The 23,990-nt window shown below is 41.6% G+C and overlaps 1 long non-coding RNA gene across 3 annotated transcripts; it reads left to right on the top strand.

Annotated features, from left to right (window-relative positions):
* The first annotated feature begins 1,780 nt into the window (after positions 1-1,780).
* LOC116817386 (uncharacterized) lies at positions 1,781-16,105 on the top strand. 3 transcript variants are annotated; one of them, XR_004371901.2, is made up of 4 exons: positions 1,781-2,072; positions 5,047-5,170; positions 14,830-14,918; positions 15,804-16,105. It is a non-coding gene; the product is annotated as an uncharacterized LOC116817386 (long non-coding RNA). The 3 variants fall into 3 exon arrangements; XR_004371900.2 differs by lacking the exon at positions 5,047-5,170; XR_004371896.2 differs by lacking the exons at positions 1,781-2,072; positions 5,047-5,170 and adding an exon at positions 2,112-2,272.
* Positions 16,106-23,990: the final 7,885 nt, after the last annotated feature.

Consider the following 23,990-nt stretch of genomic DNA (forward strand, 5'->3'; position numbering starts at 1 on the left):
AACGTTCATTTTGTCTACTCTGACATTTCAATTGTAAACAGTTCTTTAATTCTCAGAAAAAAAGATTGGAAATTAAACTTATCATTCTGATTCTTCTAAAATACTATTCTTTTCCTTGTTTTTACATCACGAAGTTTACAATAACTACAAAACGATTACTGGAAGGTAAAGACACACTTTTGTTACCATAGTGGCACCCTATTTAGTCTAGTTGGAGATAGCACCTGACTTGGGGAAAGGGGGTTGTCAGTTTATCTTTTCTAAACAACTCTAAAGTTTAATGAGCATAGACAAAAAAAAAAAGGCTGTACATTAATAAGGATCCTCATATTGAAAAAATGTTGCTAATTTAATGTGGTTCCAGAAATGACTTGTGGTTCCCTACCAACAAAAACTAGTGTTAAAAATTTCCACGTTTGTGAATGTATCAGTTTAATATTTACTAAGATCCAAAACAGTGTAGTGTACAAATTAGAACGAAATAATATTGAGACAGTTTATTGGGTCCTGCTTATAGAAGCAGAGGTTAATACAGCATTTGAGGAATGGGGATAAACAACGTAGCGCTGAGATGAACGCACAAATGGTAACAAATTCAGCAAGCACAGACTAAATATAATGAAAAGAGCACAAAACAGATAACTAACTATACAGGGATAAACAAAGAACGGGCAATGTACAAATACAACCGGGGGTGGGGGGGCTGAGCCTATCCAGAGGATTACACTGCTTTTAGCAAGGTTGCTGGATTTGGCCTTTGTTTTGCAATTGACTTCAGGACAGTGACAGTGACTGCTGAATTCCATCTGAGCCAGGACAAATTTTAAAGTGTTGTATGGAACCAATATAATTACAACTATTTTAGCATCTTTGAAATAGAATGAAATAACCAGTTTTATGTTCTGAGATTAACCGAGAATGAACTGTCCAATACTAATGCAGATAAAGAAACCCTTTATGTGATTATGCTGGAAAGGTACAGAATAAATTCTGAGCATTCGGCATATTAACATGAATTCAGCATCACTATGAATATAGTAAAAGACTGCGTATTTAACTATATGAATGAAATTTCTTCCTATGGTAATCAGTGCAACTAGAGGAATGAAATAAATGTTTTATTCTATGGTGGGATAATAAATGAACTTAATATTAAGTGCCAATGCAAGGTTCATTAATGCAAAGTAGCAAAAAATCATTGAAAAATATAATTTTCAAGCTTTTAAAAATATAACGCACAGAAAATTATCTAATTGTAAGAGGTTTGGGCATATCACTGAACAACTAAAAGCAAACATACATTGTTATTATTTACTTACTAATCTGGTGAAACGCCCACCAAAAAGCCAGGAAAGGAAAAGCTTCTGTCTTTTGCTTTGTAGAGACTGTTGTATTTTACATGATGGAGGGGGAAGGGGGTGAAGACATTTCTCACCAAGGAACCAGAAGCCAGCCTGAAAAATCTGCCCCGCAAGAAATGCGTTCAAAATGTCGGCTTTGCTTACAACCCCCTCTAGAGAGAGTTAGATAAAGTCGGGTCTCAGAGGGGTACCCTGGCTGACCCCAGGCCCCCTGGTCTGCTTGGGGCAGGTCTGAGCAGCCCTTCGGAGCCCCGGGCCAGGGCAGGCCAGCAAAGCCGCGGGGGAGCGGCGGGGGGAGACGCGCAGCTCCAAAACCGTTAGCTTTGCTTCTACGGTTTCTTTTCCCTTTCTCTTCCTGTCCAAATATTTTAAATTTCCGCGCCTTAAATAACAGTCTGATTTATTTATTTAGTTTCCTCCGCGGGCCTTTCTGCGCCTTGGTCTCAGCCCCCCCATGCCTGAGGGGCTCGGCGGTCACCTCTCTCCCGCACGCCGACCCCCTTTCTCAGTGGGCTCTGCAAGCCAAGCGGGCTGCGCCTGCAGCCTGAGAGAGCGGACGGGGCGACCCCAGCCTCAGCCACCTCCCAGGCTTTCAGGCAGCTCGTGTTTATTTCTCTTGTAAGCGGCAATTCATTACTTTTTTTCCGCCGCGGAACAGAAGGTGCTGCGTCCGCGGTTTGTAACCCTGATGCCTCCGCAGCAATGAGTCGGGTGAGTATTTGAAGGGGAAGCTGTACATGCGGCGGGAATGCTGATGACACTGGGAGGGTGCAAATGTGACTGCTGCCCTTCCTTATGCAAGTTACAAAGCCCTGGGCATTTGCGAGCATCTCCCATTGTCTCCTCTCGGACGCTGGGTTCCCACCCACCTACCCCCAGATTTCGAGGCAGCAGAAGCATCTCTATTCAAGGTACCCTTTATGCCACATAGAGGTAGTAAAGAGATGGGTTTGGGTTCAGGTTTCCATAGAAGTGGGGACTGACGTGTGTTTTCCTGTTCCTGGTTTTCAAGACCTTCCATGATGTGCTAAAATCATCTGCCGCCGAATGAGAAAAATATTCCCTGTTTCTTAGTCTCTTGACCAGAAAGTGAAAGAATCGACCTTTAGAAAGAATGTTAACTCTATTTTATTTGACTGTAACCAGACGTGCCAAATCTTCCTCTGGAGAAGTAACTTCCATGGTGCTGCAAGATAAAATAAACCTCTGAGGTGGCACCCACAGTAATCTTCTTAGTATGATTTTAACCGTGGAAGAAAGCTACAATAATAAGGCTTCTCTTATTTAAAAGGACTATAACTACAAACTCCCATGGATAAATTAAAACGATAAACGCAGGTTCTACAGTCTGTGCTTTTAAGACTATTTGAATCCCCTTCTTTAAGGAAGGATCATTCACATTTTCTGCGAAGTTGGTCTTAATAAGCAATCAGGAACACTTTGGATATTTTTAAATAATCTTGACTTTTCAGAGTTGCTTCCAGTAAAGCAAAGAAGTAATATGAGAAAACTAATCATGGCACCTGCAAAAGCACAAGTCAAATGTATTTGTTTTGTCACCTGTGCTGTAAAATGGCTTCAGAACCATACAAAGACACAAAATGAATGGAGAAAAGGCGGGGTGTGAGGGGGATGCTAACTCAGCTCTTTCAGTACAGATAGGACATTAAGTTCACTGATTCAGCCCCAAACCCACTTTATTAGTCTATCTAGTCAGCTCTAGCCAAGTAAATATTGCTGCAAAGAGGCACTGTTCTCCCTAAAAAAAAATATGTAAAGAGTATAATCTGCTTTTTGGGTGGAAGTAGAAAACCACTGAACCTGATTACCAAATGCATTTCTTTGTTCCCCTGTCAGTAACCAGTTAATTTCTACACTTACAAAAAAATTAGCAAGCTCACTACACTTAGCCAATGAGTAGTTCTGATGAACTTATTTTCACATTAGAAAGGACTAGATATTTCTGTGTTAGTGTCACTAAGAGGTTAACATTAATTGATGGCATTTTAAAAGGTTTTTCTTTAGTAGATAGTGGCTAGAAAGATGGCCCTGTTCCTTGCTTACTACATCCTCAAAGACAGAAATTCAGACAGACGTTATAATTTTAGTTCATTCCTTAATAATGTTACTATCAGCAAAATGGTATTTTAGTCAGTTTTGTCCACACAAATAATTAAAACACAGATAATTAAAGAGCTTTCACACTTACCTTTGTACAACACAAACCACAGTAAAATGCTGTGTGGAAAAGTTCTTTTCAGAGTTTAAACCTTATGAAACTTCAGAACAAAACATAAACACATCACATATATATATTCAGAAGACAGGGCAGGCCTGACTGAAAGCTTTTACCAGTCTGAGTAAGGATTGCAGTTTCAGGACTTAAGTTATTAACCTCTCATTTACTCCCACATTATAAGTGATGTAAACAAGTCAGTTTGGGCCCAGTTCATATCAAATCAAGAACATTTGCTCTCAGGTATGCTAGTATAAAGTATAAAATCATTTCAAATGCCCTCAATTCTAAAAGAGATGTAAGACCTTAAACTGTTGTAATTTTAAATCATTAACGTTTGCTTATATTTAGTGATATTGAAGAATATGTAGCTGGGATTTTTTTAAGTCACTGATGATTAGTAGGCCTAGAAATTGAGCTGCTGGTTACAAATGTTATGAAGATTTCAAATAGGCCAGATTTTTTTTTAAATCCATGAATAGGACAAATAAATTCACTGGGCAACAATAGATATAAGTAACTAAAATAAAATGCAGTGATGCCTAAATCTGAATATATTATGACTCCAAAGAGAATATTTTTAAACATACGAACTGGGTTATTTTACTTTTCTTTACTAATGTATTTTGTATAAACTTCTTTTAAGACTTTTTTTTTCTTTTTCATCAGTTTATGATTTGTCAGTTATTTTTTAAACTATTTGTCTCCTGGCATCAACAAAAAAAGCAGTGGCTAATATGATGCATATCAATTTTTCCTGCTTCTTTTTATTTCAGCTTTATAAAATAAGTGCAGTGCACTAAAGAACTAAACTACACTGTCATATGGTAACAATATTGACAACAGTATGGCTATGGGTGAAATGTATAGAAATTTCCTTCATGCATGAACATTCTAATTTGAAGAAGCATATTGCTTTGTGTAAAGAAGGTGGTAGATAATTAACTATATTCATTTAATCTAATTAGAGGCCTCTAAGGCAAAAAAACCCTGACTTTTCATTGTGGTATGTTCACAGAAGTTAACTGAAAAAACATTGCATCCACAAAGCATAACATGACCATACTATGTGTGATACTAATTTGTTTTTTAAAAATTGGGTTAATTTGATTATTGTTAAATACAAGAATTAATAGCAAGGCAGATTCTGTGTAAACTTCTTGCACAATACTGCCAGTTCACTACAATGTACCTGCAATTTCAGGGATCACCAGAGACAGCTAATTATGGCAGATTGTGTGGTGGTTTTGAAATATGGACTAATATCTATTGTGAATCAGTTATAAATTTTTTAGTAAGGGGATAATTCTGAAATACATTAATTTATGCTTTTGAGCCACCAAAAGTTCTATATACAGGCCTAAATCAGTATATGCAACTCCCAATTACAGTACAAGAACCATTATTTGTATTGCTAAAGTACATATCCATAATTCCAATTTCTGACAGTCTTGGAACACTGAAACTCAAAAGGAAACTGAAGCACTATGGACAAAACCCTACAGAAAGTATCTGTGGCCTTTCAGAGGAAAGGGGAAATTATCTCTTTAGCTCTGCTGCTTGTGGGGGAGAGGTGAGTTGTTTATGTACATCCAAAATCTGAGCACTCATGCTGGACTCAAATTCCCTTTCCTTCCCCTCTCCATTGCTGGAACTGTGAAATCTCATGAATATTTTTGTACTGCTAGTGGCTGCAATAAAGCTACTATGTAAGATTTCCCACTCAACCCTACCCCTAAATTCTTAATTCCCCTGCATTCCAATCAGGCTAGCTCTACTCTAGTCTTTCTGGGTGCTAGTGGGGGGAACATCACAAGCATAGGAGACAGTTTTTCTGCTGTCACTTCTGGTGCCACAATGGCCTTCAGCAAGCAGGAGGAGCAATTGCAGGGACAGTCCTGCTCGTCTGTGAAATGGAGCATGCTCAGTTGCTGTGGGGATGGTGCATTCAGTCTAGTCAGTATGTAGACATTCTTGTATATGCGTTACAGAGAAGCATACAGAGAAATGCCATTAAATTGAGTGTAGGCACCATCAATAGTTTTAAAATTACTTTAAATGTTTTAAAATAAATTTTGCTGAGAGATTTCTGGTTAAAGAGGATGCATTTCAAATTGTAAGCAAATTGAAGATTTAGTCACAAAATTATCGGAGGCCTGAAAATTAGATTTATAAATGTTTTACCTTTTTTATGGAGCTGCTACTCTGTATACAGACACAGAAAGCAAGAACTAATTTGTTGCTATAAAATTTAGCAAGCCTCCCCCCAAGATAAATCCAGAGTTGACCTGATTAATAGCTCATCCACTACTGATCCATATTTAGAAAGAACAAAACTTTGGGTTATAGTCTCTTAATATGGAACAGAAAGTTCACGAAGAAATTAATAATTCTGTATTTGGCGCAGGGATTGAATAGCATGCAGGGAATGAGGATAAAATAAAATATTTAATACTTGCTCATTTTATAAACCTCATCATCCTATCCTTCCTCCTGTCTCCTGCACCCCATTCTCTCTGCTCCTATCCCCCTGGGTCTTGTTCCTCCACCCCCTTTGCTCCTGTCCACTGTTCTCCACCCTGGTTCCTGCTCTCCTTCCCCTCTGCTTCTATCTAAACCTCCCGCTCATAACAGCTCCTGATCTCCTCCTCTTTCTCTGTGCCTTTTCCCTCTCCCAGCCCCTGGTTCCTGCCCCCTCTCACTCTACAGCTATTCACCCCTTCATCCACGTGGTCCTGCTATCCTTCCCCTCTGTGATATCCACCCCATTCTCCAGCTTCTTCCCCCTCTCATTCTTCTCCTAACTACCCCCACCCCAGCTTGACATACTTCTCACAAGAGCAATGACAAGTGCTGATGACTGTTGGACTGATCATCGCCTTATTTGATTCACAGTGAAAATTCAGATCACTTTCAGTCATGGTCAACAGCCTCATGCTGAGCCTGAAAACATTTGCCCTCATTATAATAGAACTTGTGGTTCAAGAATTATTAGCCACCTTATTAGCCACCTAAGGCCCCATAACTCCCATGGAAGATGATCACACTCGGTAACGCCCATCATCATCATCACCCCCCCCAGCTCCTGAACCCTAACCCCTTTTATGGTTATTCACCCTTTGCAATTCTTGTCCCTTTCCCTCTCTGCTGCTATCCAACACCCATCATTTACTGGTCCTGTCACCTTGCTTCTCCTCACTGTCTTCTGAAACCTCTCCTCTCCCTACTCCCTTTTTCTTATCCTCTGCACTCAGATTGGTTTCTAGCTCCTTCTTCTCCTCCCTGCCTGGATGCCAACAGGGAAGACACTGAGAACACAAGAGACAGCCTCCCTGATCTCAGTTCTGGTGTCCAGCACTTCAGCAACCCCTGGCAACCAGGAAGAGCAATTGAAGGAAAAATCCTGCTCATTCCCTACAGTCCCAGGTTGAAGCATGCTCAGTTGGTCTGTGAGAAAGATGCATGCATAGTCCAGTCAACACATAGGAGTTGTTAGAGGATGGAACATGGCCAGAACAGAAAGAATCTTTGGAAAATTTAGCTGCCAAACTGGAATAAGTCTGTACTGAACATGTACAAACAGATTTTTCAGAAGTTTATAATCTTGCCAAATTTGGACATATTTTCACAGAACAGCAAAAGGCACATCCTTGACACCATGGTGATCCCCTACTAAATTCAAGTTCCTCTTCCAAAGCATGGAGATGCTAAAGACTCTCAAAGAAATAGTGGAAGATTTTGTTTTTAATATGGTAAAATAAAGTCTCTCCCCATTCTACCTTAGGGTGACCAAATAAGAAGTGGGAAAAATCGGGACAGGGGTCGGGAGTAATAGGAGCCTATATAAGACCCCAAAATCAGGACATCTGGTCACCCTACTCTACCCCTACCCTCCCTCTCTAATCTTATTCTTGGAAATGGCTAAATTATTCTAGTTAAAATTTAATCACACAAACAACAAGTCAGCTTAAGACAGACATCTGGCCTGGAAAATTTCAGTCCAGAGTGTTAAAATTTGCCAAAGTTATAAACAACAGAAAACAAGATTTTGTATTGGAAAGTGAATATAAGCAGCATTATGAACTCTGCCTATAATGTGAGAGAATTTAAGCCATTTGCACTGAATTTTTTATTTGGTAGAAACTTCTGTTGAAACAGGTGGAATCTAGGCAAGCTTCCCATTTTTATGGGAAGCGGTCTCTTTAGAAACTAAGGAGTACAAGGCAAAGTTAACTCTCATGGAGGCATCAGTTACAACTTCATAGATTAGTGCTGATTTACCTCTTTGTAAGGTATGAAAAATAGAGTATATCCTCCCCAGATTCACAGTACTTAGTCTCTGAATACAGAATGAATTTTCTAAGAATTTGCAAGCAAATCAATTAGTTTACGAGTTGAAATTATTAAAAATTTGATTAAGGCAATTTATCATCTATACAGTGATTTTTTTGTCCTAAATTACCTTAGTAGTGGAATAACACAGGCTCTTCAAACTTACTATGTAATTAAAACTCTTTGAAATCTTATGCATAGACTATATTTGAAGAAATTAAATTGTAATTAAGCAATGTTATTAATCATCATTGTATCTAATTTTATGATTATACAGCTTACAATTTTAATTGTGCCATGTGGTGACACCAAGAGGGGTAAAATATGAAAAACAAACCTAATGTCCTTACAAATCCATTTAAATGATTCTAAACATTAAGATGTGACAATCACAAATGTATGGTTATTGGTTGATGTCATTACAGGGCAGAGATAAGGTTGTTTGGGTACCTTAACATGTTTAGATTTCTTTTAAGTGTACTTTGAACTTTGAATTTCTAGTTTGCCATGCTTAGTTTTGAGATAATTACATCTTTTTATTTTTTTAAACCCTTAAGTACTGATATGTACTCTGACCTTAACTCCCATTTTACATATTTTTTATCTGGAAATTAGGAAAAGATCTATTTTAGGCTGACTATCAGGTAAATATGCCTGATAGCATGATCTACTAGATTGCAGAATAGCCTCCCAAGGGAAAAGGTGGAAGCTCCATTGCACAAAGTACCAAAAACGAGACTGGACAAAGCACTGGAAAGTGTACTGTACTTAACACCTTAATATGTAATGACTTTTCAGGGGAATGTATTAGATTAGCTTCTGAACAAGTAATTTTCTTTTTAATATCTAGATTACCTCTCTAAAGCGTGAAAGAGCTTCAGACTCTTATTTCTGCGAGGTCTGTAATTGTCACTTGAAAGACCCATGAATTAGGTGGCCAAAGTATGGCACCACCTAGTGGTGTAATTGTGATGTTAAGCCTACGATGAAGTAAGAAAAGGATTTTGAGATTTTAGGCTTGGTTGATTTTTGACTCTAGTGTAATAATTTCACACTCTTTATGACACATATCTTGTAAAATTGAGTATCTCAAGCACTTGAGGAAAAATAATGCTTCCTATGGAAATACTGGACGTTTTATAATTATTTACTAAAATACAACTGAAGAATCTCTTTTTAGCTAGTGTTCCAAAAAAGTTGCTTGTCTTTAGTTATCTTATCTAAATGGAAGAAACCACATTTCACATCTACCTGTTGGCAGTAAGGGAGACCAGAGAATTTACACAGAAAGACTGAATGAACATCTTTTTCAGATTCTTCCTCAAAAACTGTGGAACTTTCAATGAGATTTTGTCTCTGAAGCTTTGGAATGTCATAGAGAGCTTTACAAAGGAGGTGGTTAAGAAAGTCTATCTTTTAGATTTTAAATGTTGTGATTGACTTCTTGGATTCTATGAATTTTAGGATGTATTTGGGACATCTTTATCCTCCTACTCAGAGAGGAGTGTAGTAAAATAAGAACTACATGATATTTTGTGAGCAAAGCTAGTGGGCAAACTGAAATTTTTTCTTTGGTGCAGGCAAAGTCTTCTCTCTTATCTAAATTACCTTATCCCCTTCCCTGCAGTATCCGAGTGTCTTCCAACTATCTGAAAATGGAAACAACAACCTCTCTCTTCCTTCCTTTCCTCCCAGCTTTTAGGAGAAATAACTTTCTTCATTCATAATTTGTTATTGATGTGTGGGTGAGAGAGAGGGAGGGAGGAAGCAAAAAAACACTTAGTGATGGGAAGGCAAGTAAAAAAAGATGAGTTTTGCAGCATTTAATTCTGAATGTAGTAAAGTCTATGGTTATTCTTAGGCCCAGTTTTGTGAAAGTTTTGTCTTCCATGTTTGTGAGCCTCCCCAGACTGGTCAATTAGTTCATGGGTCTAATGGAACATGCCTGATGTGGTAGTTCCTGGTTGTGGTGACAGTGGTGAACACTCAGGTAGCTTGGACCATTTTCCATGGAGAGCTTTGGATCTGAGGGAAGAGATCTTACATTGACGCCATATACAATAGGGAGACAATGAAAAGCGCATAGTTTTTAGGTGATGTACTCTCACGTGAACCTGCATTATTAAACTGACAGACTGGCACCTTTTGTACCAATTGTAGCCTTTTCAAGTTGTGTGGTTTCTATCATAGAAATGAGTTAAACATATAATTAAGAATAAAGGTAACAAATACTTGGCCACTCTGGCCTTTATGGAAAAAGCATAATCAGCCTTGAATCTGGTGGAGGACTGGTTTTTATAGGATCTTTTAGGTTGCACTTAGCGTTTCCCTGTGACAGAGTATGAGGAAGAAACTAATTTCTCTTTATGGTGGGCAGAACTGAGGACTACTGACAGGTGGGATTTGACACTACTTTCTCTAAAGGCCTTGTATAACATACACACAAGCCTTTGATCAAGATCTTGCAGGGGCAAAGAAAACTGTAGCACTGACTGAAGTTTACCTTATTAGTTGCATGCTTACTACATCTTTGTTGGCCTTCAGGCCTACCATGCATTTCATTCCAGGGGATGTACGGGCTAGGAAAGGAGCCCAAACATTGCTATTACTCAGATATATACCTACAGTAGACTGTATTAGTGTTTCTCAAGCTCCCCCTTACATAGGTCCCGACTTTGCCATACAAGAGGGAGTCTGGAGCATGGGCTGCTTACACTACCCTGTCACGCAGGTCCCTGTGGATGATTGGCTGTAAGCTGGGAATGATTCTGCCCATTTCGTGGGCCCTTAGAACAGGTTCTTTCCAACTTGTGCAAAGAAGGGAAAGTTCCAGGAGATCCTGAATGGTCAGAGGTCTGCTGCAGAGCAGTCTGAATTCTTATAGGATAAGTAGAATTCCACATCTGATGTTTCTGGCTTTTCTGATAAGTCTTTCAAACATTTTGGAAAAGAAAAATGCAGGAGAATGAAGCTGCACTGTCTGTGAGGCAAAGAGAGAACTCACCTCCACAGATGAGACAGAATCAACCAGAAAGATTATCTAATTGGCTTTGCTTCTCACTATTGTGGGGAATGAGAGGATTATAAACATAATAAATTAGAATGTAGAACAGTTTTCCAGCACTAAATGTGAATTTTTGAAAAGTTAAATCAAAAATAAAAACTGGAGAATACGGCGGCCTCCCAGACAGAATCAAAGGGTAAGATGCCTGCCTGTTTGCTAAAACAGTGGTTCTCAAACTTGGGACGCCACTTATTCAGGGAAAGCCCCTGGCAGGCCAGGCCAATTTGTTTACCTGCCGTGTCCGCAGGTTTGGCCGATCACGGCTCTCACTGGCCGTGGTTCGCCGCTCCAGGCCAATGGGGCTGCAGGAAGGGCAGCCAGCTTGTCCCTTGGCCTGCGCCGCTTCCTGCAGCCCCCATTGGCCTGGAGCAGTGAACCACGGCCGGGGGAGCCACAATCGGCTGAACCTGCGGATGCAGCAGGTAAACAAACCAGCCCGGCTTACCAGGGGCTTTCCCTGAACAAGCAGCATCCCAAGTTTGAGAACCACTGTGCTAAAAGACTAAGAAAAGAGCTCCAAGTGTTCATTAGGCCTGACCCAACTAGTCCCGCCTCCTCAGGCTGGGAGGCAGGTATTTATGGCACAGGTGAATCTGGTCCTATTTCTCCTTACAGGAGCCAGTCACCCTGGACATGTACACACAGCATTTCTGACATGAGTGTAAACGGATTCTTATATTTTAGCTGGATTTAAAATGTTAGGGTCTCATTTGTCCCTCAGAAAAACTAAGGGCCTTTCCATCTTTGCATATTCGGAGGGGGGAAATATTTCTCTTGAAAGTGCAATTTATAGTATTGTAATTGCACCTGTCTCTTTATTTATACTCTTCAGACTATTCATTAAAGATGCTGAAATTTTTAAGTTGAAAACAAAATTATGGCATTATATCTCATGGCATCATCAATCATTGCTTCAAAAATATGTTCAGAGAAAGCTATGCCAAAACATCTTTACGTGACTCCATTTGATATTAAAAATGGATCAGATACTAATCCTCACTATTTAATGCAGTTTAAAGATATTTTTTTTCCTGGCATCCAAACTTGTTGGAAATGTCTAGTCTTCTTTGGCTAATAGAATCAATCTGTACTCCCTATGTGTGATCTGAGTGATATCTTCTTATTTTAATGATAACATTTTTTTTTTACTCCACTTAGCACTGTAGAGTCCATACACATATGGAATAGTAAACTGTGTTATTTTTTTTGTCTTATGCATCATTGTCAGCTATGTTCAAGTTATGGAAGCTTTATTATGAGTGATGACATGTAGAAAAAATACTACCTGTCCTTCAGATCCCAGGATGTTTTTGCAGTGCTGAGAGAAAAAAGTCAGTTACCTTTTTTGTAACTGGTGTTCTTCAGGATGTGTTGCTCGTGTCCATTCCATTGTGGGTGTGGATGCCTGCCACATACATTGCTGTCGGAAGTTGTTCTCTCAGTGATATCCGTAGGGGACCAGCTCTGGCGCCCTCTAGAGTGGTGCACATATGCCAAGGTACAAGGGGCACTGCTGGCTATCCCCACCCTCAGTTCCTTCTTGCCAGAAACTCCAACAGTGGGGGAGGAGGGTGGGATGTGGAATAGACATGAGCAACACACCTCGAAGAACACCAGTTATGAAAAAAGGTAATTGTCTTTTCTTCTTCAAGTGCTTGCTTACATCCATTCCATTATAGGTGACTCCCAAGCAGTACCAACGGAGGTGGGCAGGAGTTCATGGATGTGTTGATTACAACACAGCTCTGCCAAACCAGCATCATCTCTTGCTTGCTGAGTGATGGTGCAGTGTATCATGAACATGTGTACCGAAGACCACATCACAGCCCTGTGATAGGGACATGTGCCAGGACGGCTGCCGAGGATGCTTGAGACCTAGTCAAGTGGGCCTTCACTATAGGTGGCAGCTTGGCCTAAATCAGCTCATAATAGGTCTTGATGCAGGTGGTGATCCAATTCAAGATCCTCTGCGAGGACACTGGGAGACCCTTCATCCTGTCCACTGTTGCAATAAAGGGCTGGGTTGATCTGTGGAAGGGCTTGATGTGCTCCAAGTAGAACACTAGGGCATGTTTAGCCGCCTATCCTCATTGGTTGAGTGCGTCTCCGGACAGAATACCAGGAGGAGGATATCCTGGTTGACATGAAAAGGGGACACCACCTTACACACGAAAGCCAGATGAGGTCGCAGCTGGACCTTGTCCTTGTAGAATACTGTAGACGGAGGCTCCGAAGTGAGAGCCTTAATCTTGCATATGCGCATCACCAAGGTAATGGCTACAAGGAAAGCAAGTTTCTATGATAGCTGGGAAATGGAACAAGAAGCCTTAGGGTCAAAGGGTGGGCCTGTGAGCCTAGAGAGGACCAGGTTGAGATCCCATTGGGGAACCGGGTCTGGACCAGCGGGAAGAGCCTTTTGAGGCCTTTTAGGAACTGGATAGACATCTCATGTGAGATCACCGATTTGTCCTGGACACATGGATGGAAGGCCAATATAGCTGCCAAGTGCACCTTGATGGAAGAAAGTGCATGACCCTGGTGCTTTAGATGGAACAGGTAATCCAGGATGGACTGCAGAGACGACCAGGTTGGGGAGATGCTATGCCCCAACGCCCAGCAGGAGAACCGTTTCCATTTTACCAGGTACCTGGTTAGAGAAGGCCTGTTCCTCTGGGTTTAGACATGCAGCAGCCAATCCGTGAGGTGAAGAGAGGGAACGTTCGGGTGTAGGAGCCAAACACAGTCCAGCTAGAGTAGGTCTGGGCGGCTGGGCTGTGGCCATGGAGTAGCCACAGCCAAATCTATGAGCGTGCCGAACCAGTGCTGGTGAGTCCATGCTGAAGTGATCATAATGACTCGCACCTTGTCACTTTTGATTTTCGATAGGACCCTGCTGATCAGCGGAATCGACGGGAATGCATACATCAGATCCTCCTGCCCATGACATGAGAAGGGCATCGGAGAGGGCGCCCCTAACGAGGCCTTGGAGAGACCTGAACTGACGACACTTCCTGTTCTGTCTGGTGGAGAACAGGTTCACTCAGGGAGCCCCCTACTTCTGGAAGAGTGGAGCGACCACTTGTGGTGAGAGAAAAAGGACCTGCTGAGGCAATTTGCCAGCAAGTTCCAGATGCCAGGGAGATGCAAAGCTTCCAGGTGGATCGCATGGTAGATGCAAAAGTCCCACAGGTGGAGTGCTTCCTAAGAAAGCTGACTAGTGTGGTCTCCTTTGCCTGTTGACATAGAACATTGAGGCTGTGTTGTCCATCAACACTTGCACTACTCAACCGGACAACTGTGGCTGGAAGACACTGCAAGACAGGCGGATGGCTGAGCGTTATACATAATGCCAGCTCCTCTGGAGACCGTGTCCCTTGGGTCCCCAGCACACCAAGATGTGCTCCCCAACCGAGGTTGGAGGCATCCGATATCAGGGAGACCGTGAGCCATGGACTCTCGAACGGCACTCCTTCCAGCACCAACCTTGGGTCAGTCCACCACTGCAGAGAGGTAAGTACCTTTGGCAGGATCGTGATGACCTTGTCCAGGTGATCCCTGGATGGAAAACAGATTGTCACAAGCCACAACTGAAGGGGCCATATTCTGAGCCTCGCATGGCGGATAACATAAGTGCACTCTACCATATGCCCCAATAGTCTGAGGCAGACCTGGGCCGCGGTGAGTGGATGTGCGGAGATGCTGTCAATGAGATCCGACATCATCCTGAATCTGTCCTGTAGCAGAAATGCTCTGGCCCGGGTAGAGTCGAGTACTGCTCTGATAAACTCTATCCTTTGGAGCAGGATTAATGTTGATTTTTGCTCATTTATCAACAGGCCCAGGGCTTGGCACATTACTTGCAGCTCGGTGACACTGCATCCTAGGTCCTGGAGCAGTCCTTGACAAGCCAGTAATTGAGGTAAAGGTAAGTCTGGATACCCTGACATCTGAGGTAAGCCACCACTACCAACATACACTTGGTAAACACCCTTGGGGATGTTGCTAGGCTGAAAGGGAGCACTGCAAACTGGTAGTGAGCGGTCCCCACTATGAAGCACAGAGAAGTCTGTGCTCATGGAATACTGATGTAAGTGTCCTTCAAATTGAGGGCGGCGTACCAGTCTCCCAGATCCAGGGAAGGGATGATGGAGGCCAGGGAGATCATGCAAAACCTCAACTTCTTGAGATACCTCTTGAGGCCTTGCAGGTCTAGGATGGGCCGGAGAACCCTCTTGGTTTTTGGGATTAAAAAATAGAGGGAGTAAAACCTCTTTTCCCTTACATGCAGTGGGACTTCTCCCAAGGCTCCCACCTGCAGAAGGTGCCACACCTGTGTGAGCAGATGCTTGTGAGAAGGGTCCCTGAAGAGAGATGGGGAGTGGGGGGCAAGGGAGGATAGAAATAAACTGGAGGGTATATCCCCCTGCTACTGTGCTGAGGTCCCACTGGTCCAATGTTATAGAGGCCCAGGCAGGGAGGAAGGGTGACAAGTGGTTGGAAAATAACAGGGGAGCAGGATCCAGGATCCACGCATGAAGGTCGCCCTCGAGCGCATCCTCAAAATGCCCACTTATCACCCTGTTGGCTACAGGTGAAGCTCGATTGAGCAGAGGATGCTGGCTGGTGGCCTTGCTGGCGCTTATAGGGCTTGCCCTTCTTATGGCAGTGCTCCGCTTGAGGTTGACTTCCAAACCTCTGGGTCTGTTGCAGCTTGAACCACTTCCTAGCTGGCCCTAGGTGTACAGGCCCTGAGAGGGCAGGGTTGTCCTAGAGTCTTTCAGACCATGCAGTTTTGTGTCTGTTTGCTCAGAGAACAATGCCAGGCCATCGAATGGAAGGTCCTGGATGGACTGCTGAACCTCCGTTGAAAGGCTCAATGACTGTAACCAGGACGCCCACATCATGGAGATGGCCATGGTTCGGGCCTCAGAGTCTGCCGCATCCGAGGCTGCTTGGAGGGCTGCCCTTGCCACTGCTTTGCCCTCTTCAAGAATAGCCAGGAATTCCTTCCTGGATTCCTCTGGCAGCAAGTCTGAGAACTTGGCCATGGAATGCCAGAGGTTAAAATCATAGTGACCAAGTAACACCTGCTGGTTGGCCACTCATAGTTGGAGGCTGGAAGTTGAATAAACTTTTCCTCCAAAAAGATCAAGCCTCCTTACCTCTTTGTTTTTGGGTATCACACCTGTTTGGCCCCATCTGTCACGCTCATTAACTGCAGACACAACCAGAGAGCTTGGGGCAGGATGCATGTACAAATATTCATACCCCTTAGTGTGGACATAGTATTTATGCTCTGTCTGCTGGGAAATGGGGACCAGTGATGAAGGCACTTGCCACAAAGTCTTAGTAATTTTTGCAACTCCCTTGTGCACGGGCCGTGCCACCCAGGCAGGGACTGCCGAACTTAATACATAAAAGAGGGAGTCTGAGGGCTCTGCCAACTCCTCGGCTTCAAGCCCCAGGTTTGAGGCAACCCTTTTTAAGAGCTCTTGATGAGCCTTGGCATCATCCTGAGGAACTGGGTGAGAGGGCCCCGTAATTGCCTCATCAGGTGAGGATGAAGAGTAGATGGGCACCATTGGTTCTGCCACCTCCGTCGCCTCCTGCATGGGCACCTCCACTGTGGCCGAGTTACCCCAAGGGGTCTGCTCTAGGGTCACATCTGTGTCGGGGGTGTGTGTGGGCAGAAGCCTGTCACTGACCACTTGTCTGATGCCCCTGAAACTGACCTATGCCCCTGCAAGAGTTGTGGAAATCCCCAGGGATTCCAGAGGTTCCAGGGGGCAGACCACTGGCTCTGAGACCACATTGTACCAGGAGGTGTTATGGGAAAAGTCAGTTCCTCCACTGGGTGGCTCTGACCCACTGGTAGGGACTCCCCTCACTGTTGGATCAGCCTATTCCAGACCCTTCGGTGCCAACCTCAGAGCTCTGCTGAGGATTCGCATGAGGGCAATGACCCTGGTGCCACGATCCCAATGACCGGTGGTGGTGCTTGGCGGATTGGCAGTGGTAATCTGGCTATCTACACCTGATGCTTAGTGGGCAGTCCATCGAGTGGGAGCGAGTAGGCCAACATGCACGGGATTGGCAGCATGTCTGCAGTGAACCATACCGGCATTCTGTCAACCAGTAACAGGGCTCCCTGGACCAGCAGGTTGAACTGCCAGAGTGGTGCCAAACACTGGGAGAGTGGCTTGGGCATTCCTGGCACTGGGACAACGCCATTCCACTGGCAATCATCTCCTTGAGCCTGAGGAGCACTGCTTGGATTCTGGGGATCTACACCATGGACTCTGATGGGTGGGCCAACCCATGTCCAGGGCATCATAGCTCTGCGCAGGCAAGCACTGGTAGGATACTCCCCATGGTGGACACCCCCACTAGAAGGGTCCCAAGGCAGGTATTCCCCTGGCGTGGGGTACCTCTGTGGCCAGCATGGGCCTCAAAGGGCTCCGGTGTGGATGGCACCACCAGGTGCTAAATGCCTCTGCTCCTTCTTGGGGTGGCGGAGGGGCCCGGAGTGGGCTAGTTCGCTCAGCAGGAGCTGGGACCTGACCTCCTTCTGGAGGTGAAGAGCTGCAAGACAAGGTAGTGGTCCATTGATCCTCCATTCTCTTACCTGGGTCCCATCCTACGGGAGGGAACTTATCCTCAGTCACAGTCAGCATACTACCGGTCCTTTACTTACCTTTATATCACCTGTTGTGGGGTCCTTGCTTTACATGTGTTCCTATTCATTTGGTTTACCTCTGGTTTACTTTGTTTAGAACTGTTGATGGTGTAATAAATATCTTGGTTGTTTACACCCACACATCCTTCTTGGTTTACCCTGATGATAGATGTGGGTAGGGGGACATCCCTCTAGACTGGTTCAACATGGGTTACCAGGGACAGATAAGGTGGGAAAGCTAGACAAATTATCATCTGTAGCCAAGGCATCTTTCAGAACTAAATGTTTAAAATATGACTTATAGGGCCAAGTTAATCACTGGCACAACTCCACTGTCTAACATCTATATTAAGTAGTTCCAGTGGCCAACTGTTCTCCATGTCCACTGACGGACGGTAGGACAAGAAGTAATTGGTTTAGTGTGAAACAAGAGAGATTTAGGTTGGATATTAGGAAAAACTTTCTAACTATAAAGATAGTTAAGCTCAGGAGCAGGTTACATAGGGAGGTTGTGGAATCCCAGTCCTTGGAAATTTTTAAGAACAGATTAGACAAATAACTGTCAGAGATGATCTAGGTATAGTTAATTTTGCTTCAGTGAAGGTGGATGGACAAGATGATCTCCTGAGGTCCCTTACAACCCAACATGTTTATGAATATATGTCAGAGGGAGTTTAGGTTGGGAGGTCCCACCCTCAGTATTTACTCAGAAGGGCCAAGCAATGCTAGGCTGATTTGGAGCCTGGCAGTGTGGACATTTCATGACCCTGAACTGGAGACTAGCACTTGTGCCAGGATCAGTGATGCTAGATACCTGCTAAAAAGATTACAGTGCAAGTGGGAATAAGGACCATTAGGCTGCCAATGACAATTGGATAATAGTGGATCACATAGTTTTCTAGGCTTCCAAGTCTGTTTCTCTCACCTTCTGAGAGCTTGATTGCTAGGGAAATAGGTCTGCCACCTTGCCCAGGGGCCCCGACCAATTAGGGGTCCTGGAAAAATGGGCACTCCCCATACCCTGCCCCACTCCACAGCAGCGCCAGGTGGGTGGAGTGGGGAAAGCCCCCATGCCCCGACTCTGCTCCCTGGCTGGAGAGCCAGGTGGGCGGAGGGAGTGGGCCCTGACCCTGCTCCCCGCAGGAGTGGGAGAGACGGGGGATGACTGCATGTGGAAGAGGTCCCATAACACCCTAATCCACCTCTGTAAGGTACAGGTGTTCTCCAAGATGGTTTCTCTCTCAAACATTCTTCTTCCCAGCCATAGCTGACTTTCCCCTCAGTAAGAACCTTCCACAGAAGTACAAGGTGCTGGCTTTTCTTGTCCTCCTAAGTGAAAGATCTTTGCCTAAGCAGGTTTCTCACATATATTCTGTTCCCAGAGGCTTCAGTCTTCCCTGGTTGAATAATTAGTGAGTTATTAGTTTTCCAGTAACATTTTAGATGACATCTTTTTGATACAGATAATAACCAAAGTGATTTGGGGTATACTGAACTGATTAGGTCAGCTGAAACTCATTACCTGACACCAGTGAGTCCTTGTCCCCTGATACTGGGATGCTCTTAAGGGTCACAGCTCCCCACTCTCAAAGCTGCAGGAGTGTTAGCCACTGGCTGACCAGAGGCAGCTGGTTAGAGCCCTCTTTCCTGGACAGGGCATCTGACACCATATTCTCTTTCCTCTTTATATAGAAGAAACCTGTTTTGTTATCTTTGTCTGTTTACAGTCTCCAGGATATAATATCAGAGTATCTGTGATTTCAGCTACAGATTTTTTAGACATTTTACAGTAACCTTAATGACCAGTATTATTATACTTCAAATGATATATCATGTCACCTCTCAAATAAATATCATGAGACTAGTATGTGAGGTGTAGTCTGTCAGGCCTGACAAGAGCTGCTGACACAGTGCGGTGAACCATAAATTGGCCTCTGTGTCACAGGTGGACCAACAAGGGCACAAAAAAGTCAAAACTGATGACTGCTGCTACCTCTCATGGATGATATGATAAAGTGTCACCGAATCACTTCTGAATTTTTATACTGAAATGCGGAATCTACTGTTTAATATTTCAGATATATTTCATTTTAAACTCTGAAGTTTTCCCTCTGATGTTCTAATTATTTTCTGAAAAAACAGAGAATCTTATATACATCTATAATTCTCACATGTCCTTGTTTCTACTCTAAACATCATACATGAATTAGCTGTTTTATTAATAGTGGGATTGTAAAAATTAAATTTGGTTTCAATATAAATACCTTGTAACTACCCTTAAAATACAAACTAGATTTCGAAGACATGGGATTATTTTCCTGTGAATATGAATACATTCTTTCCAACCTATATCTTACTTTCTAATGGTTCTCTCTTTTCCAGGTATTTTAGGTAGAAAAATGATGTATTTAGCCCTGGAAGTTTCCTCCAGTCTTAGGAAAATAACACAGAACACACAGATAGTAACAGTGGAAAAGTAAAATTAGCACTGTGTTCATTAACATAAATAAACTTATTAGATGCGACTTTTTCTTATGATTCTTTGATTTTTAAAATCTGCATAAGCAAGCAAGCTACATTTAAATGATTAAAGAAAACACATTAATTCTAACATACAATATCTAACAACTATCAAGTTGAAAGTCAAGAAAGTGATAAATGCAACAACTCATGATCAGCCCACATGTGAAGTTGTTTCTTGTCTTCAGCACAGATGTGTTATTACAGCACAATGAATGCCTCACACTTGAATCAACAGAAAATGCCTGTAAATTCTTCATCAAAGCTTTAGAAACTACCTAAAAAAACCCCTCTCTTCTATATTTTGAGATCAATATTTATAAGTTAAAGACATAGTATGTTAGGCTATCAGTTAAACTATGCTACCATTATGTGGTAAGTACCATTCTTCTACATGTACATTTAAAATAAAATGTTTAAAGGAAAACTGAAATTGAAATTTACAAAAGACAGAAATTGGCTTCTTGTCAACTTTTCAGTAATGACTGTAATACATCATATATTTTAAAACTACACCAGCAGCTTATTTTGACTCATTTTATACCCAAGAGGTTTTCATCTATTAAATTCATTTAAAAAAAATAATAACATTCTTAAGTTCTCTAGAACATGTTGTATAGTCTGGTACAATTAGGTCTAAATAATTTACAAGGTTTTATTGGCAGGAAATCCTGTTACTGGACTTTGTTTAATACTCAGACATTTCTGCTAAAATTTTGATAATGATTTCCTCTTATAAATAAAAGTAGACAAATGTACGGGAGGAAGGCAAAATGGAAAGAAGATTACATTAAACTCATATCAGAAACATAATTTTTGATGAGTCTGAATACTTGTTATTTTAGGATTTGATCATATTCAGATCCATTGAAGTGAATCACATTTTTGCAATTGACTGCAATAACAGCAATATTGGTCCAATTCTGACACCATAAATCAGAACTTCCTCTAAAAATATATTTAATAAATTCACTATAAATTATTTATTTGCCATGCACTGTTTAGATCTTTCATTTATGTTACAGTCCCTCCCCCCCAAAAAATAAAACAGTTGAAAAAGGACACAATCACATTGGTGCAAAGAAAAAAAAAAGTGATGAAAGATTGTTCCCAAGGGAAGTCAAGGAGATAGACTTTGAAATCTAATCTCTTCAGGCATGAAATATTTATTCGCACATCACCTATTATTGTTTTATTAAGAGGTTTTTAATTTTTCTATGTATAAGCAAATGTAATGTAATACAGAATAATTCATGTATAGTCTAGCCAGGTCAAATTTGCTGTTTAGCTGAAGAGTACGAGTTAATATTTCTTTCATTATTATGATTCAAATACAGGCATATTTAGGTATAAGTAAACTTAAAAATAACCTTACCATTACACTTGGTCATTTTTAACTATTTAGAAAGTAAATCCATCAAAGCAAAAATAAACTTAGCAGGTAGTTTTCCTAGTACACCTCTACCCCAATATAATGCTGTCCTCGGGAGCCAAAAAATCTTACAGCGTTATAGGTGAAACTGTGTTATATCGAACTTGCTTTGATCCACCGGAGTGCGCAGCCTCCGCCGGAGCACTGCTTTACCGTTATATCCAAATTTGTGTTATATTGGGTCACGTTATGTTGGGGTACAGGTGTATGGTCATAGTAGGGATCCCTGGCTATCCTGTGCCACTAAGGCTCCAATCCAACAATATACTTAAACATGTGGATAACATTAAGCACTGTACCATTGAAGAAGGGAAGTTGAAGTCAATGGAACTACACATATGGTTAAAGCTAACCACATTGGCCTCAATTCAGCAAAGTATTTAATTACCTGCTTAAAGTTAAATATGTGCTTAAGTCTTTTGCAAATCAAGGACTTAATTAGCAGATCTCTTCCATAAGCCTGTGCTGTGGCATGACCACCAACAAAAGCCAAAGCATATGAATGTTGTTATTTTAGAAGCTTGAAAGCCAACTATTTTTTCCTCATTTTGCTAATTCAAATGGACACTTGGGATTGTACAAAACTTTCAAAAAATCTATAGCTTATAACCATTGACAAATGTATTCTTAATGTAACTTATATTACAGATAGAAAAGAAAAAAGCTCATCAGAAAATTTTGCGGTCATAAATCAGCCTTCATGGCAGTCTTAAGTAGGCAGGCAATACTACCATCAGGTGAGATAATCTGGCAATCCTCATCATATGTTGTTCAGCATCTCTTCATAATTATCAGTCTTTCTAAACCCGTTATGCAATATATGGCACAATAATACTGGACCTGAAATGATTTCACATGTCCCTAGACTATATCCAGGATAATAAAAACACCTGATCAAATGTAACTACAGCATCAATATTGCAATATAATAACAAGAAGACTGATTAGAGAACTAGGGGAAAGCAGACTTAGCCAAGGGTAAAAAATTAACCATACCTTTAAATTTCTTGGGTTTTTTTCAATTTATTGCAGAGCCCTAACGTTACCATTATTTTTTTCATTTATTAATAAAGAATCGTATAAAAGTAACAAATGGATTGTGTATCTGGAAGACCTTTTGATATGATAGCATAAACAGTCCTCTATTCCAAGGAATTCCAGAGTGACAAGGCTCTGTTTCTTTTTCTTTCTCCCCAATAGCTGCAAGGTTGCTCTGTGCTCTGGAGAAGTGGGAAGAGGCTGACTAGCAGCTGGAGCCTCAGGAGGAATTCTGAATGGACAGCCAGAATTCCTCCTGTGGGCTCCAGAATGCACAGTGGAGAGATAGCTCTGCCATCTGCAGAAGGTACAGTAGGCTCTCTGCTCGCTGCCCAGCCAACTCTAGACCATTGTGGGGTGAGAAAGCACAGTTATCCCCTCATCCCACCTCTCACAGCCACATTAACAACTCAGTGATATCAACTGGGGAAAACTGGAAAGGATGTACTTTCCCTATAACATTAGCATATGGATGTCTGGTGCCTTTCTGTGAATTTATGTAGGCCTTCCTTGTATTTTCAGATTGTACTGTTTCCTTTCTGATTTTGGATATGAAGGCAAGCACTCACTTTCTTTTTTCAAAAAAGCTTTTTGGGATAAAAGGTACTATGTAAATGTGAGATTATTATTAAATTATTTGTTATGAATCAAACCTTATTTTTTATATTAAAATTTAAAGTTTTTATAAAATCTTACTAAGCATTAAGTAGAAAACTGTGTAATTTCTGCAAATTCAATGTTGTATACAAGCATTTTAAACTAGAGAATGTTATCACGTCAAATGTGCTTACATTTATTTCCTGTGCTTAGATGTAATGCAGTAATAATAATGCCACAATTACCAGAATGTACAATCTAAATTGTATACTCTGTAAATCAAAATGTAGCTGAATGAGTTACATACATCCTACAGGATACCACTGCAGTTCTAAATTGTTTCCTGTTAACACTGTGCACACATACTATAAAATTTTGAACTGTGCTCAGGATACAATGTGGTAACTAATAAAAACTATACCACTGTACAGATATATAAATGATGAAATACATAAACTTTATTCAGAGTTGCATAATGGGGAATCTAGACAATTCCTGTAACTATTATTGAAGAGAAATATATATATTTTAACTTACTAGTGAGATTTCAAATAAGAAAATAAAATCTTTACGAATCACAAATGTTCAAATAGGCTCCCATTTCAGTGTGAAATCATCAATATTATTCATGCTGGGATTTTGCATACAGTGGAAAATTGTATATACCATATCAGATGCACTATTGCTTTGTTTAGAATAGGACATTGTGTTTCGTCCTTAAATGTGTACGGGAC

This window comes from Chelonoidis abingdonii, chromosome 7 (assembly GCF_003597395.2).
Source record: "Chelonoidis abingdonii isolate Lonesome George chromosome 7, CheloAbing_2.0, whole genome shotgun sequence".
NCBI classification, from domain to species: Eukaryota; Metazoa; Chordata; order Testudines; family Testudinidae; genus Chelonoidis; species Chelonoidis abingdonii.